The sequence below is a fragment of the Nannospalax galili genome, unplaced genomic scaffold (assembly GCF_000622305.1).
Source record: "Nannospalax galili isolate Female #2095 unplaced genomic scaffold, S.galili_v1.0 scaffold251, whole genome shotgun sequence".
NCBI lineage: Eukaryota > Metazoa > Chordata > Mammalia > Rodentia > Spalacidae > Nannospalax > Nannospalax galili.
Genome location: NW_008329576.1, coordinates 2,048,710 through 2,073,595, shown reverse-complemented (window position 1 = coordinate 2,073,595; position 24,886 = coordinate 2,048,710).

Genomic DNA, 24,886 nt, shown 5'->3' with positions numbered 1-24,886 from the left:
AGCAATAGGAAAAACTAATTTTTAAGAACAATTTAAATTTATATTCAAGAAAGAAGGCATTTCAACCAACTAATTCTGCTATTTTTCCAAGGTGAACCAATACAGAACCACGACACAGCTGGAGAAGAGTCACTAGAAGAAGAGTCACTAGTCACAAGAGCAAGGAATTTGCTGATTGGGAGGGAGAAGAGAGAGTTCTGTTATTGGGAAGAATGTACCAGTGTGGGAGAAGTCTCTGAAAACAATCATGCCATGTCATTAAATAACAGTGACCAGAGAAAATGGCTGTCTTTATTTTAAATTTGAGTATATGAAAGAAAACCCCTGTCAGTCAGGGAAAGACAGAAACAAACTTTTCCCTGAGTCTGTCATCAGAGATACCATGTACAATCAGGGCCAGCCTCCCATTCCAAAAGGCCAATCATGAGTATTTTCAAAGAAAAGAGGAAGAGGGACTTCTCCGTTTTGGCTTTCAGAGCCAATAATCCTAGACTCCAACCACTCCACAGAGGAGAACAGGAGTTTGCATGCCACTGTCTTTCTAAAATCAGATACCAACTAGTCAACCACTTCAACAGCTATACAGTACTATTCAAAACACTCAGAATTCATTTGGTATAAATCCCATCTTCCAGAGCCAGTAGAAATTCGTGTTTTTGTAATAATTGGTTATTTCCACGGGAGCAGAACTTGCTTTCAAAGGAGCAATGTGGGGATCCATCGAAACTTCACTACTTATAATCAGACAGGACTTAATGCCTTCTTTTCTCTAGAAAGACCTGGGCTCAGCTGGCCAGAGGGACAATTAGTAACTCGGTGCAACAGCCTCAGAAGATACCTAGAAAACAAAACGAAATCAGGCGTAGGACTTTACAAAGGATAGAATAAACTGTTTGCCAAAGTATCAAGTATTTGATTTATAAATTAAGAGCCAATACATAAGCTTTTTTTACATAAGCTTTTTAAAAATGACTCCAGGAAGTGAGCTCTATGGTGCTTTACTGTAATTTGTTGCATATCGGCCCCAGTTATTTGCTCTTTGGTGTTTCATCAACCTGCAGTGAGCAGCCTGAGAATTCTGCTAACTGTTCGCTTTTCTGAGAGGTGAGGCAGACCTCCTGGGCTGTCAATTACAGGACTGATTTGACTAAGTCACTACCTCCCAAATGTGGCAATGGCAAAAAGACTGAAATTATTGCTTTTTTATGTTGAAACGATGAGATCAGTGGCTGTGCAGATCTTAAGCAGAACATCTTTCTTAGAAATAAATTTATGCTCAGCATCTAGAGGTATCAGAAATATGCCACCCGATTTTGGTGTAGTTTGCTTGACCTTGACCAAACTGTGAACTTTTGATGATTGTCAAACTCAATGGTTTGGCAATTCCAGATTAGCTATGCCGGTATTCTCTGTCATCTCTTCAGTTAAACTGTTCCTGAAACTGTGTTTGGAGATTATTTTCCAAATCCTGCTTCCGTGTTCCTACCACATGCAATGACGACATGCACCAGCTGGCCTCTTGCTGCCTCAGGTCACTACCCCAGTGCTGACCTCTGCTTCTGTGCCACAGGGCAAAGGCATTCAGTTGCCATAACAGAGTTTCACATACAACATTTTTTTTTCTTAGCTTTACTCCCAATTTTTTTTAAAAAATAGACATTTTGAATTTAGGACTACTTTATTTAAACCCGATAATCTATGGACTAGACATTATTAGTATTTATATTCTTTTTAAAGTATAACAATGTTATCAACTGCTGATATCTTGATGTATTTCTGACCATGCTAAATGCAGTACAATTGGTATCATCTTATCAGCATTACACAAAAGTACATTGCAGAAAAAATACTATATTCTGTATAAAAGATTCAGCTCTTCAGACTTCACATGTTTAACTCCAAAGAGTAGTTCATCCTAGTCACAATGGTTATGTGTATTTGTACAATTGTAATGTCTCAGAGTTAATAGAAATTCCTTGGTGTTTCTAAGGGAAAATAAAACAAAAGATGTGGCGCTGGCTTCCGAACAATTTTCAAGACAAAAGATATCAGAACCCTATGAGATTACAAGACAGGCTTGACGTAGAGGGCTTGAAGTAAGTCCTGCCACACTGAGAAGCTTGAAGTAAGTCCTACCACATGGGAAGCTTCGGAGGAAATAAAAAACAGAGTGAAGTCTCTCTTGTCTGGCACTGCCATACAGCCCCCAAGTACATACATGCACTGATGTTCAGGTGCCACATGTGTATTTCTCAGGGGGTTTCTCTGGATAGGCTGAATAGACTCTAGTGGATGGGCTTGTACTAAAGGACATCCAAGTAGAATGGTCGGCCAAATGGGCTTAACAGGTGTGGAGGAATGCATGGGGCCCAGTGGAGGGAATGTGGGGGCATGGATGGAGGAGGGGGTCTTAATTTGATTGGGAACTGTTGTGCAAAATGCACAAAAGCTCAATAAAAAGTATTAAAGAAAAAAATTTAATGGAGGCTGGAGCAATGGGTCAGTGGTTAAGGGCACTGACTGCTCGTGCAGAGGCTCCAGGTTCAGTTTCCAGCACCCACATCTAACAACCATCTGTAACTCCAGTTCCATGGAATCTGATGCCCTCTTCTGGCCTCTTCAGGCATTGCACACATGTGGTGCACATATGCAGGCCAAATACTCATACACATAATATAAAAATAAATAAATATCTAATTTTTTAAAAAAGGATGAAGTGACAACCTTCACAATGGGAGAAAATATTTGAAAGCTATCTCACAAAGGACTGGCATACACAATTTTAAAAGGAACTATAAAATCAGTAACAATAAAAATAATTTTTTAAATGAGTAAATGATCTGGCTAGACATTTCTCAACAAAAGATGTAGCAATGGTCAACAAATGTATATTTAAACGCATTCATGGAGCTGGAGAGATGGTTCAGCAGTTAAGAGCATTGGCTACTCTTGCAGGGGATCTGGGTTCAGTTCCCAGCACCCACATGGTGGCTAATAACCACCATCCTTAACTCCAGTTCTAAGGGATCCAATGCCCTCTTCTGACCTCCAAGAGAAATGCATGACACAGTGCACTTACCCACATGTAGGAAATACACTCATATACATATAATAAAAATAAATAATAAATTATTTTTTAAAAATAAATACATTCAATATCACTACCAGGAACATAGGACTCAAAGCCACAACAAAATATAATCCTCTCTCAGAATAGCTAATATGAACAAAGAAAAATACCAGATTATACCAAGGATGACCAGAAAAAAATGTACTCTAGTGCACAGTAAGAACATATAACATGATAACATACATGTTATAAAAATATACAGTCTTGTGGCTTTTCAGAAACCTGAAAATAGGGGTAGAGAGATGGTTCAGTGGTTAAGAACACTGACTGTTCTTTCAGAGGACCCAGGTTTGATTCCCAACACCCACATGGCAAAGAACAACTCTCTGTAACTCCAGTTCCAGGGGATCTGAAGCCTTCTTCTGATCGCTGTGGGCATTGCACAACATAGGTGCATTTCCACACATGCAGATAATACATTCATACACATAAAATAAAAATAATAAAATACTTTTTAAAAACCTGAAAATAGAAATACCACATGAACCGCTATTGCACTACTAGATGGATGGATGGATGGATGGATGGATGGATGGATGGATAAATGATAAATAGATGATTGATTGATAGGTAGATGATAGGTAGATAGAAGATAGATAGATGATAGATAGATAGATAGATAGATAGATAGATAGATAGATAGATAGATAGAGGAAATTAAATTTGTGTATCAAAAAGATACCAGAATTCTCATCCTTATGACTATTCGTAATAGCCAAGATAGAGAATCAGTCAGTAATCAGAGTGGGATATTATTCAACCAGAAAGCCAATGAAATTGTGTTATCTATGACAACATGAATAAATGGAAGACGCTATGCTGACTGAAATAAGCCAAGTATAGAAAGACAGATACTCCATACATGTGGAAGTTTTAAAAACTGGCCTCAAGGAAGTAGAGACTAGGACAGTGGTGACTACAGGAAAGGAAGTGTAGGACAGAGGGGAAGTAGAAGGAAGTTGCTTACCAGGTAACAAAATGCATTTTGAAAGCAGGAATAAATTATATCATTCTGCAGCATAGTCAAGTAACTCTTCAAAACTTATAATACATCTTCTAAAGAACAAGACAGAAATTCAGAGGCCCCAACACAAAGAAATGACAAATATTTAAGGAGACAAATATAACAATCACATTGACTTGATCATTTCACATACTGTACGTGTATTCAATTACCACTCTGAACCCCAGAAGTACATAAATTAAAGTATTATTCAAATAGAAGACCACAAAGACAGTGCAAACAGTGTGGGAGGAACCTGAACATTTTCTCCCTATTCTCCCTCTTACAGTGGTCCTAAAAGACTGAATTCTTTCTGATCCAAGGGTTATATATATATTTTTAAACTTATCTAGAAATATTGTCTATTCATTAAAATTGTTTTATGGAATCATAGTTATAAATATTCATGTTTATAAAAAGTCAACTGTTTCTAGATGGTTATTTTAAATTTTATTTGAAATTGTGGTGGTGACTGATCTGTGATGTCAGCAACTGCAATCCACAGTGACAGTTGAGACTAGGAAGAACATTTTAATTGGAGACAGATGACTTGTTTCCAAGAAACACAGTTTCTCCACCCCAGTGACTGAGCATGTGTCTCGGAGTTTCACCTCAGCTGCTCTCCTGTGCCTTTGGCACTGCTCAGAACCCTCACTACCCTTTCTATTTGCCCTTCCCTGGTCTTACCTTAGCTGCAAAAGAAAGGTTTCATGAGAGGCAAAGTTTAAGGCCTTTACCCTGTCAAACACAGGAACATGGACTAGATGTGCTCTATGATTAGAGAAATCTGAAGGAATCAATGAAAGCTGTGACTCACACTCCAAGGGATTACCACTGGCATTGAACTCTGGTTTCATAACATCGACTGTCTGAGCTAGGCATAGGAACTTCCAGTAGGGGGAAATAGGTACAGACTCAGGACATGATAATGACAAGTAGGGTGTGCAATAGGGCTAGGGAGGTAGTTCAATAGGTAGAATGCTTGATACATGAGCATGAAGACCCGAGTTCAATTCCCAGCACCTATGTAAAAAAGTCAGCACCTATGCATCTGTAATTCCAGCACTGGGGAGGCAAAGACAGGAGATCCCCAGGGCTTTCTGCCTAGCTAGTCTTGCTGAATCAGTGAGTTCCGGGTTCAGTAAGAGCACATGTTTCAAAAAATAAGGTGGGCTGCCTGGTATAGGGGCTGAAACCTCAGCAGACTGCCTCAGTAGGCCTCTGCAAGGTGGTAAGCTTCACCAAATGGGGCCCTAAGTAAGATTTTATGAGCTCCTTCCATGTCCCCAGGTCTAGACCTCTCTGCCCTACAGTAGGGGCTGAGACCTGAGTAGACTGCCTGAGAGTGCCAAAATCAGGCCTCCCCTTAGGGAACGTCCCAAATTGTGCTTTGGACCCTGCTAGTAGGGGTCCAAATGTTAAAAGGAAGCTTAAGTAAAGCTGACTGGCGCCTGAGTTGGGCATCTGTGGAAGCTCCTGAGTAGCTGATCTGAAGCCATCAGTTCCCTCCAAAATAAAATCTAAGAGAACCTGAAACCTAGACCAACCAGCTTTACATACCCAATAAGAAAACACAAAGGCACACCAATAATACAAACAGAAGCACACTTCCACTCAACAAAAGAAAGCTTGAGTTTCATACCAGAATCACAAACAACAAAAGAAATCCATATGCCCAGTTCACAACAGAAAAATAATAATATGCAAAACCAAAACAGCATGTTCCCTCCAAACTCCACCGCTCATGTAGAAGAGTTTTACAAGGAGAACCCCCTAGACATAACCCAGGATGCAGAATTTAAAAGAACAATCAAAACCATGGTCAAGGAATTCAACAAATTTAAAGAACACACAAAGAAATCAAAGAATATAGGGATAAGTTTCTGACTGAATTCACAAAAGAGAAACATTGAAGAAATCTTGGGCTGAAATGAACAAGGAAGTGAAAAACTCAATAAGCCAATTTGAAACAACAGGGGAAAGCCTCACCACTAGAATGAATGAAATGGAAAACAGAATGTCAACACTGGAGGATAAAATTGAAGAATTGGACAGCTCAAGCAAAGAGTATGAATTTTTTTAAAGAACACAGGAATGGAATATGCAGGAGATGTGGGACACCTTTGAAAGTCCAAATAACAAATCATAGGCATAGAGGAAGGAGAAGAATTTCAGGTTAGCTGTATTGACCAGATCTTAAACAGGATTGTAGAAGAGAATTCCCCAAAATTAATGAAGGACATCCCCATACAAATTCAAAAAGCACATAGAACACCAAATAGACAGGATCAGAAAAGAAACTCCCATGGCACATCATAGTAAAAACACTAAATGTACAGAACAAAGAGAGAACACTGAAAGCTGCAAAAGAAAATCAAGTCACATACAAAGGAAAGCCCATCAGAATCACAGCTGACTTATCAATGCTAACTATGAAAGCCTGAAGAGCCCACACCAAGGTATTTCCAGTTCTACATGACCATAGATGCCAACCAAGAATACTTTGCCCAGCAAAAATGTGTATTATAGTTGAAGAGTAAAGAAAAATCTTCCATGACATGAATAGGCTGAAAGAATACATGTGCACAAAACCCACCCTTCAAAGAACACTTGAAGTAATACAAACAATGCAGAAAGGAGCAAATATACCCCAGGGGTGACAGAAAGAAATTACGTGAAGGTATAATTGTGGAAATACAAAGTTAGACAAGGAGTACAAACAGTAATCAAAATGGCAGCAACCAATACACATCTTTCAATAATAACTTTCAATACTGTAAGTCAAATTCACTGCTGGGAGGCACACGTGGCACCTGATCCCCTCCTCCCACTGTCCTTAAAACAACCTGAGGAAAGAATTCTCCAAACTCTGGTTTGAAGAATCTTAACGAGTTCATTGGACTTGCTAACTGAGCTTGGGGTGCAGGTTTACTTACAGAAGAGTGGGCACACCCCTCCCCCATTCACGGCTGTGTTCGAAAGTCCATACCCAGACATAAATTCCATGGTTCCCGAGAGCAGCACAAAATGGCAAGAGAGCAGCTTCGTGGTTTTCCCAGCTTTTATATCCCTAGTCCCTCCCCTTCAAGCAGTTAAGGTCAACCAATTGGCTGGAAAAGGTAATGGGCTTGACTCCTTCACACAGTGTGGGAAGGAGGCAGGACCATGGCTTGTCATCATAGGGTCAGAGGAACATCTAGGTCACAAATATCAATGGACTGAAATCCCCAGTCAAAAGACACAGGTTAGTTGAATGGATTAAGAAACAAAACCCATCTTTCTTGGATGTTTAACAGCCATTCTTTGAGGCCTATACGAATCTGGTCAGAGGGATTTTAAAGACAGTTTTGCTCCTTGACCTCCAAAGTCAACTAAGTTCCAGGGGACTATGGAACATCTCTAAAAATGTCCCATAACTGTGATGAGTCACCTTTCCTCTTGAACAAGGAGGTCGTGGAGATTCCATCAGATGAACTTGAACCAGTGTCCAGTCTATAAAGAGGAGGGTCAACACAGAGGAAACATTTCCTCCATGCTTCCGAGTGAAGCCAGCCACAGTCGAGTAGGACCTTTGACTTATCTTCACATAGATGGAACTGGTAAAAGAAAGGAGCCAGGGGCTCCTTCCAAGCCCATGTGACCCCCCCAAGGAACAGATCCTCAAATAACCTTAAAAGTAAAAATAAATTGGTTAATCTGGGGAAACTGAATGGTCTTAAATATTCTAAAGGAAAGTATTACCAAAGATTAAAGTGATCAGTATAATTCTTTAAGAGCCCATGTGTATAGATAAAGGCTCCATAACAAGAAACAATTCCAGACAGGAGACACCTTCCTTTGAGTTATTAGCCAGGGTGGCCCAAGAGACTCTCAGACAGTAACCCAGCATAGAAATGGGGAAATGAGCTGCAAAGTCCAATCTTATTTAAAGGAGTGTTGACAACTGATTGCTGCTGGATGAGGAAGAGCTGATCTTCCTCAAACAAGGAACTCTAGATAGGCTGACTAGGCTCAGTGGATGGATAAGCACTGGGGAATGGCTGGGGGCCCTGATAACACAGTGGACAGTAACAGGAATGACAGAGTATATGGGCTCCAGTGGGAGGGGGGAGCTATAGGAGGATGCCATTTGGGATACGGGTATAAAGATGAATAAGATTGTTTGGGATGTTCTATATGAAATACAAAAAAAGCCAATAAATAAAATATTAATTATGTCATAGATTTGTAGCTAATCCACTAGAAAGACTTAAGCCGAAAATTTAAATCCTTCAAATAGCATCTAAACATTAGTAAAACCATGGTGGATAATTTGCAGGAAATCCCATTGCATGGTGGAGAAGAGAAACCACAATGTACTCAGTAGGTGATATTGTGAAATAATTGATGAGGGAAATGATTTGCACAGTATTTTAAAAACCAAAATAATTAGCAAAATCAAGACACAATTCAAGGCTTGATCCATATTAAGTATCCAAAAGGCATTTGTTATTAATTTAAAATGAAACAGAGCAAGAGACTGTTTTTCTTCCTCATGTTGATAAAGTTATATGTCAAGACTTAATGTTATTGCCTTTGTAAATCTTTCCTTCTCCCTCCCTTAAATCTACCCTTTAGTTGGTAGCCAATAAGACCCAGTTGTTTTCCCCCTCTTAATTCTAGACCATTTGATATGTATATTGAGTGTACCTTTGCATTTAAATATGCATCTGTGTGAATAAATGCAAGCAAATTTTTTTACAAAAAGAAAAACAATCTATCTTTTTGTTGTCTGCAAGAAACCCATCTCACCTTCAAGCACAGGCACTGCCTTAAGGTGAAAGGATGGGAACGAATATTCCAAGCAAATGGCGCTTCTTGAAACAAACAGGGGCTGCAATTCTAATATCTGACAAAATAGACTTCAAAGTAAAATTAATCAGAAGAGATAAAGACGGTCACTTAATTCTGAACAAAGGAACAATTAACCAAGAAGATAGTACAATCATGAACCATATGTACCAAACTCAGGTGTACCCAAATTCATAAAAACAACACTACAGGACTTTAAGACACAGATTAACTCCAATAGTAAGGGACTTCAATACCCCACTGTCTCCATTAGACAAGACAGCCAGACAAAGAATAAACAGAGAGACATCTGAACTAAACGACACCATACAGTAAATGGACCTAACAGATATCTTCCAAATATTCCACCCAAACACCAAATAATACACTTTTTATTGAGCATCCCATGGAACTTTCTCAAAACTTGACCGCATACTAGAGCACAAAACAAACCTCAACAAAGACAAAAAATGAAATAACTCCATGCATTCTATCAGACCGCAATGCAACAATGCTGAAAATTAACACTGGAAGAAGCCCTAGTCACTACATGAACTCATGGAGATTAAACAACACACACCTGAATGATGAGTGGGTCAAAAGAGACATTAAGAAACAAGTAAAAGTATTCCTGGAATTAAACAAAAGGGACAATACAATACAACACAACAAAACTTCTGGGACACTTTAAAGCAGTCCTAAGATGGAAGTATATAGCTCTAAGCCTACATTAAAAAATAAGAAAGAGCACAAATAAATGACTTAACATTGAATAACTTAAGACTCTATAGAGGGGCAAGAACAAATGAAACACATACCCAACAGAGAGAAAAAATAACAAAAATCAGAGCAGAAATTAATCAAATAGAAACAAAGAAAACAATACAAAGAATCAATGAATCTAAGAGGTGGTTATTTGAAAAAGCTAAACAAGATAGACAGTCCCTTAGCCCAGTTAACCAAAAGAAAGAAAGAACAAATTCAAATCAACGAACTCAGAGATGAAAGGGGAAACATCACAACAGATACCCAAAAGATCTAAAATATTATAAAGGAATGCTTTAAAAACCTATACTCTATTAAATTTGAAAACCTAAAAGAAATGAATGAATATCTAAAATCATGGGAACCATCAAAGTTAAAACAAGAAGAGATCAACAGTTTAAACAGACCCATAATATATAAGGAAATCAAAACAGTAATACAAAACCTCCCAACTAAAAAAATCCCAGGCCCAAATGGATTTACAGCAGAATTTACCAGGCATCTAAAGAAGACCTCAAACTAGTACTACTTAAATTATTTAAAATGATAGAAACAGAGGGAGAACTCCCAAATTCCTTCTATGAAGCCAGCATCACTCTAACACACAAACCGGGTAAAGACACAACCAAAAAAGAAAACTATAGACCCATATCCTTAATGAACATAGATGCAAAAATTCTCAACAAAATACTTGCAAACTGCATACAGATGTACATCAAAAAGATCTTTCACCATGATCAAGTAGGCTTTATTCCAGAGATTCAAGGATGGTTCGATATACTTAAGTCAATAAACACCATAAATCATATAAAAAGACTCAAAGGCAAAAACCACATCATCACCTCAATAGATGCAGAAAAGGCTTTCAACAAAAGTCAGCATGCATTCATGATAAAAGTTCTAAAGGGAATTGGACTGGAGGGAGCATACTTCAACATAATTAAGGCTATACACAACAAACCCATAACCAACATCATTCTAAATGGAAAAAAACTGGAATTATTCCCATTAAAATCAGGAACCAGACAAGGATGTCCACTATTTCCATTCTTTTTCAATATAGTGCTTGAACAAATAAAATATTGATAGAGCAATAAGAGGAGGACATTAAAGGAGTACTAATTGGAAAAGAAGAGGTCAGATCATCCCTTTGTGCAGAGTATATGATACTAAACCTAAGAGATCCCAAAAATTCCACCATAAAACTCCTAGAACTGGTCAACACTTTCAGTAAAGTGGGGGGTTGCAAAATTAATCTACAAACATAAGCAGCCTTTCTATATACCAATAACAAGCAATTAGTGAAAGAGTACAGGGAAACGTTCCCATTCACAATAGCTCCAAAAAATAAAATATCTTGGAATAAACCTGACCAACAGCATCAAAGATTTCTACAATGAAATGTTTAAAGCTTTAAAGGATTGAGGGAGACAACAGAAGATGTAAGGCCCTCCCATATTCGTGGACTGGAAGAATTAATATTGTGAAAATGACCACCCTACCAAAAGCAATATATAGGTTCAACGCAATCCCAATCATAATCCCCATGACATACTTCACAGAATTAGATAAAACCATCCTTAAATTCATATAGAAGCACAAAAGACCCCAGATAGTCAAAGCAACCCTGAGCACTAAGAGCAATGCTGGAGGGATTACTATACCAGATCTCAAAGTATACTACAGAGCCATAGTCATAAAAACAGCATGGAACTGGCACAAAAATAGACACATAGATCAATGGAAAATCATTGAAGACCCAAACCTGAGTAAATGAAATTTCACCCACCTGTTATTTGACAAAAGTGCCAAGAACACACAATGGAGGAAAGACAGCATCTTCAACAAATGGTACTGGAAAAACTGAATCTTCATCCTGTAGAAGAATGAAACTAGACCCTTATCTTTCACCTTGCACAAAAGTCAACTCCAAATGGATCAAAGACCTCAATGTGAAACTGAAACACTGAAACTATTAGAAGAAAACATTGGCAGCAGTCTACAAGATATAGGTGTTGGAAAGGCCTTTCTAAATCAGACACCAGTTGCTAGAAATTAAGGTCAACAATCAACGAGTTGGATCTCATTAAACTAAAAAGCTTCTGTACAGCAAAAGAAACAATCAAGAAAGTGAGAAGACCCACAGAGTAGGAAAAAACCTTCACCAGTGACATCTGACAGAGGTTAAACATCCAGAATATATAAAGAACTCAAAAATCAAGAAAACAAATGACCCAGAAGATGGGCTAAAGATCTAAACAGGGAGTTCTCAAAGGAAGAAATAAAGATAGCTAAGAAACATCTTTAAAAGTGTTCAACATCATTAGTAATTAGGGAAATGCAAATTAAAACCACTTTAAGATTTCACCTTACCCCAGTCAGACTGGCTAAGCTCAAGAGAACAAATGATACCAAATGCTGGAGAGGATGTGGGGAAAGGGGAATGCTCATTCACTGCTGATGGGATTGCAAACTTGTGCAACCCCTATGGAAAGCAGTGTGGAGAACCCTTTAAAAACTAAAAATGAACCTACCATATGAGCCAGTTAAAGCACTCCTTGGCATATACCCAAAGAACTCATCCTTTTGCCGAGATACTTGTACAATCATGTTTATTGCTGCTCTTTCCACAATAGCTAAGAGATGGAAGCAACGTAACTGCCTCTCACCTGAGGAGTGGTTAATGAAAATGTGGTACATTTACACAATGGAGTTCTACTCATCAGTGAAAACAGATGAAATGAAATTTGAAAGCAAATGAATGGATCTAGAAGTGAAGTAACAGACTCAGAAAAACAAAAGATGTCTGTTCTCCCTCATTTGTGGATCTTAGCACCAAATTCTTATATCATGATGTAACTTCAGGGACCAGGAAAATCGAAGGAAACCAGGGAGGTAAAGGGAAAGAAGGAACCCAAGAGAGAAGAATAGTAGGAGACAGGTGTTACTAGGGAGAAATGTGTAAAAAGGAGATAGTTAAAGGGGAGGGGGAGAAGGAGGGCTCTACAAAGAACTATGGGAATCAAGGGGAAGAAGGAGCTCAAAAGAGGTGGGACCACAGCAGACAGAAATTATCAGGGGAGAAATGGGGAAAACGGGGACATTTTAAATGGGAAGCGTAGAGAGGGAAGATAAGGAGAGAAAGAGGAGACATAAATAGTGCCTACCTAGTATAAAAAACCAAAGGGAATCATATTAGTCTAAAAACCTACTGACAAATTACACATACAATATCCTTACATGAGCCCATGAGTATAGCTGAAGACCACATAACAAGAAACAGTGCCAGAGAGGAGAAACCTTCTTTTGAGTTATTAGCCAGGGTAGTTCAAGAGACTCCCAAAATTACACATTATTGCCACAGTCCTTGACTGTCCCCCAGAACTTGATGGTAAGACCCTGTTGTTGAAGTCAGGACATACTGGACTCTGGATTTGGAGCAATGGAGCTGGGACTGACCTGGAAGCCACCTCCTCTGAAGGCTAGCTCTCATAGCATTGGAGAGCACTACATAAGCTGGTAAGGTAGAACAGCAATCAGTGATCCACCCTAGCTTCAAGGCCTAGAAACCACATCAATGACCAGCACAGCAAATGACACTGGTGCAGTAGTGGCACTTTTATCTTGGGGGGTAATCGACAGCTACCGAATCAGACTTAAAGCCCACTCAATGGGAGGAAACTCATGTCTGGTACAGTAAACCTAAACAAATACACATAGCTGGAGAGGTCATAAATCTTAGAGAAAACTCCAAGACTCTCATATCCCCAGACAATTTCTTACTGTGTACAAAATATGGGTCCTTAAATTTACAGACAAGTATACCAGTCACCACCCATCAAGCTAGCTTCTTTTTCAATAGAGAAATTATTACAAAGTTACACCACTGGTCACACACAGAGATCCTCTGTGAATTGCCCAAACCAAAGTGGCACATCTAGGATGTAACCTCTACACCTAAGACTCACGGAACATAGAACAAGGGATAAAGAGAACACTGATGCATCTTTCAATTCTCATCAATGAAGCTCCCTCACACAACAGAAGACCAGGAACACAAAAGGCCACAAATGGCCAAAAAGCAGAGAATAAGAGTCTGTAGAATGTGGGTTCATGGACAGGACTCCTATACTGAGGTCCACCCACCCAGGGCTTAGGGACCATTGCAGAAGAGGGAACAGAAAGGTTCTAAGAGCCAGGGAGGAGGTGCATGGCCATTCAGAAATAGTCCTACAGACACCTTGGACCCCTCTCATACGAATCTACAGCAATGGTGTCGGCATGCACAAGACACATGCAAACTTAGGCAGACAAAAACCCAGCACGGAACTGTGGAAATGAACAGCAAGCCCCAATCTTAGTCCAAGAATTATTGGCAGCTGATTACTGCTGGGTGAGGAAAAGCTGATCTTCTTGAAGGGAGAGACTCTAGATAGGCTAACTAAATCCCAGTGGATGAACTTACATTGAGGGACATCTCAGGACGCTAACTTTACATAATAGGCCTTAATACAAATGACAGAATGTATGAACTCCAGTGATCAGGCCACAGGAGGTGCCAAAGGGGAAGGAGGAATTGGTATAAAGGTGATTTTATGTATGAAATACACAAAAATTCAACAAATTTTTTTTAAAAAATAAGGTGGATTATCTTGATTATATCAATAGAGATGGAAAGGCCCCCACTGCAGATGGCACCATTCCCTGGGCAGAGGATCTTAGCCTGTACAAGAGTGAAGAAAGTGGGGTCCACCGCTGATTGCTCTCTGCTTCATGACTAGGGGTGCAATGTGATCAGTCTTGAGCTCCTACCACTGTGGCCGCTGTGAAGCGGTGGGCTATAACCAAGAACTGTGAGGTAAAATAAACCCTTCCTTTTCTAAGTTGTTTTTGTCACACTCCAGGAAAAGAAACTAGGGCACAGTGTTTCAGAAATCATGTTGAGAATGGTAGGGAAATATTTGGAAAAGCAGCAGAGCAACAGACACATGCAGGAAGGATCCTCTAAAAATGGATTCAAAGAAGAAAATATTTGGAAGCATAGAAATGTTATTTGAAACACTTGAAATAGGAATAACCTGAAAATAAGCTAAGGTTTTCACACAAAAAACAATGGATTTAACCAAATGTTGAATGTTTTATAATCCTTAAAATTTCACAACAGTGACAATCAAGTGATATTTTTAAATATTTTAGCTATTATTTATTTTATGTGTATGAGTGTATTGCCTGCATGTACGTAAGTGTACCTGTATCATGGAATGCCTGTGGAGGTCAGAAGAAGGCATTGGATCCCCTGAAACTGGAGTTACGGATGGCTGTGAGCCATAATATGGGTGCTGGAAACTGAACCCAGGTCCTCTGGAAGAGCATCCAGTGCTCTTAACTGCTGAACCATCTCTCCAGCCCCAAAATCAAATAATGTTTATAACGAAATTATTTGGAACAAAATATATATTCAACCTTGTCTATGCACAATTAGCATAGCCATGTAAAATAAAGATATAAAAAAGTAATTTTATATCACTCAAAGTATTTACTAATTTAAAGCAAATCTAAACAGTAAAGTAACTTTACAAAACTCTCAGCTGGCTCCAAAATCACTAGAAAAACTAGAGATATGCATTTCTAATCTTCCAGTAACAATACCAATGTCTCTGCCACAAGACTGAGCTAGGGACACTGCAAGCACTTAATGCTAAGAATTTAATTAGCAACAGCAGTGAATGCCACCAACAAAGTGTACTCCTGTGTCAATAACATGCTTCTGCAGGCCATATACGCCACCAAAAGACTGGCTGCTGGGCTGGAGAGGTGGATCAGTAGTTAAGAGCACTTGCTGCCCCTACAGAAGACCAGAATTCAGTTCCCAGAACCCAATTCCAGTGACTCAGAGCTGCCTGTAATTACAACTTCAAGAGATCTGTCTCCCTCTACATGTACCTACACAGACACCAAATACACATAAACGAAAATAAAATAAATCTTGAGCTGGAGAGATGGCTCAGCAGTTAAGAACAATGGTTGTTCTTGCAGAAGACCCGGGTTTGAATCCCAGCACCCACATGGCAGCTAACAACTGTCCGTTAACTCCAGTCCCAGGGAATCTGACAGCCTCTTCTGTCCTCTGTGGGCACTGCATGACACGGGTGCACTTACCTATATGCAGACAATACACACATACACATAAAATAAAAATAATTAAAAAATACAAAATAAAATAAACCTTTAAAAAGAAAAAAAAAAGGGAAGACTGCTTTCACATATTTATCTTCAAACTAAGGTTTGGTGAACATTTCTAAGATTGGCAGGCTAATCTCAGTTCAGAAGCCACCGTCCTGGTTGCAGGGAAGAACAGCAATCCAATTTCAGTATTGGGAGACTTGACACTACATCTTACTTAATTCTTATAAAAAATACTTCACATCACTAGCATTTATATTTTATGTGTACAGATGTTAAATTATACAAATTTTGATACATTACAGGTTATTTTTTATTTCCTATATAGCCAGCCCATTCATTCACAAATAGCCTCTCTCTCATCTTTTACTTTACATTTTCATATTTTAATGTCTAGGCTATGAGTTCTAGTACAATACTGAACAAAAGCTGTGACAACTGCATTCTCTGAATTATTCCTGACTTTAACATGTAAGTTTTTAGAAACCAGGGAAGCAATCCCATTCATTGAAACCTCAAATAATAATAAAATAATAACTAATAACAAAATATCTTGGAATAAACCTACTGAAGAAGTGAAAGACCTATACAAGAGAAGTCTTAAACACTAAAGAAAGAAACCAAAGAAGAAAACAGAGACCTCCTATGCACATAAATTGGTAAGATTAATATTGTGGAAATGGCCATTCTATTGAAAGCAATTTAATCCACAAATTCAATACAATCCCCATCAAAATACCAAAGAAATTCTTCACAGAAATTGAAAAACAATCATAGAAGGACAAGAGACTCCAGATAGCCAAAACAATCCTGAACAAAAAAATCGCTACAGAAAGTATCACTATTCCTGGTTTCAAGTTATACTATAGGGACATCCTAGTAAAAACGATACTGGCACAAAAACAGACACTTCATCAATGGAATCAATTCAAGGACTGAGATATTAGTCTTCACACACACAACCACCTGATTTTTCACAAAGGTGCTGAAAATTACACACTGGAGAAAAGGAACATTTTTAACAAATGGAAAACAGAGCCGGGTGTGGTGTTGCATGCCTTTAATCCCAGCACTCAGGAGGCAGAGGCAGGCAGATCTCTGTGAGTTCCAGGACAGCTGGGGCTACAAGGAGACCTTGTCTCAAAAAGACCAAAAAAAAAAAAAAAAAAAGGAAAACAGAATGTGTAGAAAAATGAAGCTTTATCTTTCTCTCACCCTATACACAGATCAGTTCCAAATGGATCCAAGATCTCAATCTTAGACCTAAAACTGAATCTTCTACAAGAAAAAGTATGGGGTACACTTCAGGTAAGGACTTTCTGAATAGGACCCAGATTATCCAGGAAGTAAGACCAACAATCAATAATTCGTGCAATTAAAAAGTTTGTGTCCTGCAAAAGAAACTCTTAATAGACCGGCATGGCGGCCTACAGGACAGAAAAATGTGGTTCTTAATTTAGTGTTTTTATTGAATTTTTGCACATTTTATACATTTTGATCATATTTAGAACCCCCATCTACATCCCTCTTATACCACCCCCCACGGCCAGATTACATGTACTCTGCCTTTCAAGTCAAGTTTGTGTCCCCAAATGTCCTTCACTGTGCATCCATCCACAGGAGCCTGGTCAACCTATCTAGCACAACTCCCTTAAAGAAGACCAACTCTCCCTCAGTCAGCAGTGTTTTGTTGCCAATATTTCCTCGGCTATGGTTGGGGTGCTTTACCACTCCCCCACTTCTATACTAGGATTTTGTCAGCTTGAGCTTGCATGGGTCTTGTTTATGCTGACATCATTGCTTTAAGTTCACATGAGAAACTTCCCAGCTGTTTGGAAAACCCTGTTTCCTTATGGTCATCAACCACCTCTGGCTTTAAGAATTTTTTAAATATTTTATTTATTACTATTTTATGTGTCTGAGTGTATTGCCTGTATGTATGTAAGTGCCCCATGTCATGCAATGGCAGCAGAGGTCAGAAGAGGGCATTGAATTCCCCTGGAACTGGAGTTAAGGACGGTTGTTAGCTGCTGTGTGGGTTCTGAGAATCGAACTCTTAACCACTGAACCATCTCACCAGGCTGGCTCCAACAATCTTTCAGGCCCCTCTCCTGTAATGGTCCCTGAGACTCAGGTGACAGAGGCTTGATATAGGCATGAGTACTCTGCAGTCTCTCATTTCTGCACTTTGGCCAGTTGTGGCTTTCTGGGTTAATCATTATCTGTTGCATGTTCTGGCACGTTCTTGAGGCTTGTGTGTACAGGTTGCATTGTAGATGTGTCATTTAGGACTGGGCATCCCAGGCACTTATTCTCTGCATTTGACCAGTTGTAGACCTTTGAAATGCTCCCCGTCTGTTGCAAAAAGAAGCTTTTTTGATGAGTGGTGAGACATACACTTGTCTGTATACATAAGTATGCATATTTAAAGTAAGAAATTACGTTAGTCTAAGGCTGTAGGCTTTTCTCCAGCCATGTGTGTTTGGCTGTATTTATAATACCACATGAGTTTCTTCCCATTGAGCAGGCCTTAAATCCAATTAGACTGCTACGGATTACACCCCAATATAGAAGGGCCACTATGGCACCAGCAGAGAATATTTGCTGAGTTAGTCATTACTGTGGTTCATAGACTGCACAGCCGGAGGGGATCACTGATTGGTTTTCACCCTTGGCAGTGTACATAGTAGCTTCTGATTCTATGGTAGCCAGTCTTCAGTGATATAGCTTCCAGACCAGTTCCACGTGAGATACTCCAAGCCCTGTGTCCAAAGTGCGTCCTGTCAGCATGGGATCTTATCTTCAAGTTCTTGGAGGCAATCAAGGGCTGTATCAATAACTGTGTCATTTGGGGAGTCTCTTGGACTACCCTGACCAACAACTCCAAGGGAGGTTTGCACTCCCTGGCACTGTACTTTTTGTTATATAGCCTTCAGCTATTCATATGTACTCATACGTATATTGTATGTATATTTTCCAGTAGGCTTTTAAACTGATACATTTCCCTCTGATTTTCACACCAACTAAGCACTATTTCTCTCTCCTCTTTCTCCTCTTATATAGCCCGCCCTATTTGCTCCCTAGTTTAAAGTATTTTGCATTTCCCAATCTCCTCCTTGATAACAACTGTCTCCTATTAGTCCCCTCTCTCAAGCTCTTTCTTCCCTTCACACCCATGGTTACTTTCCATTTTCCTACTTCTGTGTCTATCAGGGTGTATACTCACATCTAACGGTTGGAGCTGTGATTCACAAATGAGAAAAAAATGTCACTTTTTTCTGAGTCTGGGTTACTCTACTTAATATAACAGTGTCTACTTCCAACTTTCTAACTCCAAATTTCATAATTTTGTCTTCTTTGCTTCTGAGAAGAAATCCATTATGTAGATGTACCACATGTTCATTATGCATTCAACACTGAGAAACATTTAGGTTGTTTCCATTTCCTAGCTATTATCATAATATGGCACCTTCTTGACCACCTACGCCATATGAAATTTTAGGCTGAATCTAGTCTCTGAAATCATCAGACAATTGACCCAGGGTATGGAAACACACGTCAGCTGGACCCCAGTTGTCTTGGGAACAGATCAGCATGTTCCAGAGTGTACCTACTAACTGCAGATTTATGGCTTCTGTAGGTTATGCTTGGCTTGCTTCTGCAAAAATAGTAATTGCTGCTTAATAGAAGAGAAATTGTTAAGGGGGCTTTACACCTGCAAGCTTGGGAACTTAAACTTTTCACCCCTGGTTATGGTTTCTCTGTATAAAAGCTTACCCTAGAGATGGCTCAGGTTTGCACTTGGGTTTTCATACCCTTGTGTAGTCACTGGCCAGCAGCTTTCATTTGGCAAAGACTTTCATTTGGCAAAACTTTGTCTGAGTAGTTTGATGAACCTTCTCACAACATTATGAAAAGAGCAGAAAAAACTGGCTGAGTAAGTATTTCTGTAGTTAAGATACTGAATCTATTGGGTATAAACCAAGGAGCAATATAACCAGATCATATGGTAGGTTAATCATTAGTTTTTTAAGAGTTCTCCACACTGATTTCCACAGTGGTTGCATCAGTTTTCAGTCCCACCAGCAGTGAATTTGATGTCATATCTTCTCTTGATCTTAGACATTCAACCTGGGGTAATATGAAATCTTAAAGTAGTTTTAAATTGCATTTCTTTAATTACTAAGGATGTTGAACATTTTTTAAGGTATTTCTTAGCCATCCTTATTTATTCTTTTCAAAGTTGTCTGTTCAGATTCAATAGCCTATTTTTTAGCTGGGTCATTTGTTTTCTTGAGTCTTTGATTTTTGAGTACTTTGTATATTCTGGGTATTAATCCTCTGTACTGGTAACAAGCAGTCAAAGAAAAAGTTCATGGGAACACGTCCATTTACAATAGCCTCAAAAAACAACTAGGAATCAACTTCACCACAGACATTAAAGATCACTACAATGAAAATTTTAAATATTTGAAGAAACAGATTGAAAAAGATGCAAGAAGATGGAAAGACCTCCCATGCTTATAAATTGGTAGAATTAATATTGTGAAAATGACCATCCTACCAAGAGCACTTTATAGATTCAATGCAATTCTAATCAAAATCTCCATGACATTCTCCACAGAAATAGAAAAAAAAATTCTAAAATTCATATGGAATCATAAAAGACCCTGGGTAGCCAAAGCAACCCTGAGCATAAAGAGCAGTGACTTCTGTAAATTGATTTTGAATCCTCTCATGTTGCTACACTGTTGATCATTTCCAGAAAATTTCTGGTGGAAATTTTGAAATAATTTTACATGTAATGTATCAGCTGCAAATAGAGATAATTTGACCTCTTCTTTTCCAATTAGTACTCTTTAATTTCTTTCCCTTCTCTTATTACTCTAGCAAGAGTCTCAGGCACTATATTGAAAAGGCGTGTGGACAGTGAGCAGCCTTGCTGGGTTTCTGTTTGTAATAGAAGTGTTTCCAGTTTTTCTCCACTTAGAATGATGTTGGCTATGGGTTTGTTGTATATAGTTTTAATTGTGTTAAGGTATGTTTTCTTTAGTCCAATTCCCTCTAGGACTTTTCTCATGAATTTGTGTTGGATTTTGTCAAAGGCCTTTTCTGCATCTACTGGGGTGATTATGTGATTCTTGCCTTTAAGTCCATTTATATTACTTGTTATATTTACTCACTTATGCATACAGAAACATCCCTGTATTTCTGGAATAAAGCCAATTTCACTATAGTGGATGCTTTTTGAAATGTATTTTATGCAATTTGCAAGTATTGTGTTGAGAAATTTTGCATTTATGTTCATTAGGGATATGGGCCTATAGTTTTTGTTATTGTTACTGTGTCTTTATCGGGTTTTTGTATTAGAGTAATGCTGACTTCATAGAAGGAGTTTGGGAGTTCACCCTCTGTTTCTATCATTTTGAATAATTTCAACGTTATTCATTGTAGATATTTTTGAAGGTCTGATAAAATTCTGGAGTGAATCCATCTGGACTTGGGATTTTTTAAATCAGGAGGCTTGGTATTACTGTTCTGATTTCTTTATTTGTTAAAGGTCTGTTTAAGTTGCTGATCTCTTCTTGATTTAACTATGTCCATTGAATTTAGAAGCTCAACCATTTCTTTTAAATTTCTCTAATAAAATATGAGATTTTGAAGTATTCCCTACAATGTTCTGTATCTTTGGTTATCTGTTCCAATGTTTCCCCTTTTGTTTCTGATTTTCTTGATTTGGATTTGTTCTTTCTTTCTTTAGGTAAGCAGGGCTAAGGCTCTGTCTACCTTGTTTATCTTTTCAAAGAACCAGCTCTTGGATTCATTAATTCTTTGTATTGTTTGTTTATATTTCATGGATTCATCCATGATTTTTTAAAATATTTTATTCATTATTTTTATGTGTATGCGTGTATTGCCTGCATGTAGGTAAGTATACCATGTCGTGCAATGCCCACAGAGGACAGAAGAGGCTGTCAGATCCCCTGGAACTGGAGTTATGGACAATTGTTAGCTGCCATGTGGGTGCTGGGATTCAAACTCGGGTCTTCTACAAGAACAGCCAGTGTTCTTAACCTCAGCTGCGATTTTTGTAATTTTATCTCATCTGATGTGTTTGGATTTGGTTGGTCCCTCCTTTTCCAGATTCTTTAGCTGTGCCATTAAGTTATTTTTTGTGCTCCTTTTAATTTTTTAATGTAGTGCTTAGAGCTATAAAGTTTCTTCTTGGGACTTCTTTTAGTGTGTCCCAGAGGTTTTGGTATGCTGTGTTCTCATGTTCATTTAGTCCCTAATTTTATTTCTCCCTTGGTTTCTTCTGTGACCTATTCATCATTCAGGACTGCACTGTTTAATCTCCTTGAGTTTGTGTAATTGCTAGAGCTTCTTTTGCTATTGATTTTAAGCTTTATTGTGTTGTGGCTCAATAAATACATGTAATTATCTCAATTTATTGAGATATTAATTGAATGAAGTGACTTTCTTTATCTCTTCTGATTAACTTTAGTTTGAAATCTACTTTTTCAGACCTTAGGATAGAAACTTCTACTTGTTTCTTAGTGCCATCTGCTTGGAATATTTTTTTCCACTCTTACACCCTAAGGTGGTGCCTATCTTTTAAGGTAAGATGAGTTTCTTATAGATAATAAAACCATGGAATTTAGAATGTGTTTCTTAATCTAGTCAACTAGTCTGTGTGTTTGATTGGAGAGTTGAGGTCATTGATATTTAAATTTATTGTCAAAGGATGTGTATTAGTTACAGTCATTTGTTATTTGTTCATGTTCTTAGACATATTTTGGGTTTCTGTAATTATACCTTTGTTTTCATTCTGTAGCCACTTGGGTGTGCTCATTCTGTTTTCAGTCCTTTGTATTATTTCAAGTATTCTCTGTAGGGCTGGTATGGTGAACATAAATTCTTTCAGCCTATTTGTATCATCGAAGATTTTTCTTTCTGCTTTGACTATGATAGTTCTTCTGAGTAAAGGATTCTGGGTTGGCATCTATGATCATTTTGAACTAGGAATACTTTGCTCCAGGCTCTTCTAGCTTTCATAGTCTGCATTGAAAAGTCAGCTGTAATTCTGATGGGCTTCTTTTATATAACTTGTTTATCTCTTGCACCTTTCAGTACCCTCTCTTTGTTCTGGGCATTTAGTGTTTTAACTATGATATGCCTTGGGGAGGTTCTGTTCTGGTCCTATTTATTTGGTGTTCTGTGTGCTTCTTGTATCTACATGGATATGTCTTTCCTTAATTTAGGGAAGTTTTCTTCTATAATCTTATTGAAGATCTGGTCAATGCTATTGCCCTGAGATTCTTCTCCTTCCTCTATGCCTATAATGTTTAGGTTTGGTTTTTTTGTGCTGTTGCACATTTCCTGCATAGTCCATTCCTGTGTTGTTTTAAATTTTCATATTCTTTGCTTGAGTGGTCCAATTCTCCAACTTTATCTTTCAGTGTTGATACTCTGTTTTCCATATGATTCATTCTGCTGATGAGGCTTTTTCCTGTCATTTCAAATCAGCTCATTGAATTTTTCAATTACATCTTCACTTCGGCTTGACTTTCTTCAATATTTCTATCACTTTCATGAATTCATATCCTGAATTGTCTTTGTCATTTCATTCAGCCAGATGTTTTATTTCTTTTGGCTTTAGTCAGGAGTTTGTTCCTATCATTTTTGTATTCTTTTAATTGTGTGTTATTTAAAATTCTTAAATTCTTTAATCATGTTTATGATTGTTCCTTTAAGTTCTGGGTCTGGGAATTCCTCTGGGTGGTTCTCATTGCAGACCATTTCTATTGGACTGGTTGGATTTGATGGGAATATATTATCTGGATTTTTCATATTATTTATGGTTTTACATTGTTACCTGGGCATATGGGCTTCTCCTGTTGGTTGTGTTTCTGATATAAAATTCTAGATTCCCTTTGTTGATCTGATGTTTGGTTCTCTGTTTTTATTGTTATTGTAGTTTGGTTGCTTTCTGGGCAGATATGAATAGTTAGTTTGTCTATGGTTTAGGTTCTCACTTTTGGATTTTTATTGCAGGGACTGGATAGTTTCAGGCAGACAAGTCAGGAGCTCTCCAGCAGTGCGAATGGACCCAGCCCTAAAGCAGGATGATGTCAACTAAGTGGGTGAGTTCTGACTAGCTAAGCCAAGTATAGCAGAAAAAAATTTTTGACAGCTCTACATCTCACAGAGTATTAATGTCTAGAGTAAACAAAGAACTCAAAAATTAAACACCAAGAAGTAAAAAAAAAAAACAGTTAAAAAGTAGGCAGAAGTGTCAAAAACTGTCCACCATCCTTAGCCATCAGGGAAATGGAAATTAAAACAACTTCGAGATTTCATCTTGCCCCAGTTTAAATGACTAAGATTAAGAAAACAAAAGACAGCAAGTATTGGAAAGGATGGAAGGAATGGGGAACTCTCTTGCACTGTTGGTGGACTGCAAATTGTGAAGCCACTGTGAAAATACATGGTTCATAAAAAAAAAAAAAAAAACTAGAAATAGATCTACCATGTGATTCAGCCATACCACCCCTGAGCATATACCCAAAGGACTCTGGTTCCTACTGCAGAGCTATTTGCTCATTTATGCTCATAGTTGCTCTATTCACAAGAGTTGGGACATGGAAACAGCCAAGATGTCCATCAACTGAAGAATGAATAATGAAAATGTGGTATAAACTCAAAATGGAATTTTGTTCAACTGTAGAGAAAATGAAATTATCAAACTTGCAGATAAATGGATGGAATTGGAAAACATTCTATTGAGTGAAAAGTAACCCAGACCTAGATAGACAAACATCACATGTTCTTAGGCATATGTGAATCCTACCATCAAATTATTAGATCTGTGTGCTTAATTTGGAGTATCTGTATCCAGAAAATTAATAAGGGGTCATTGTGAAACAAGAAGATATCTTAGGGGAGGAGGGAATAGTAAAACATGGGTGATACAA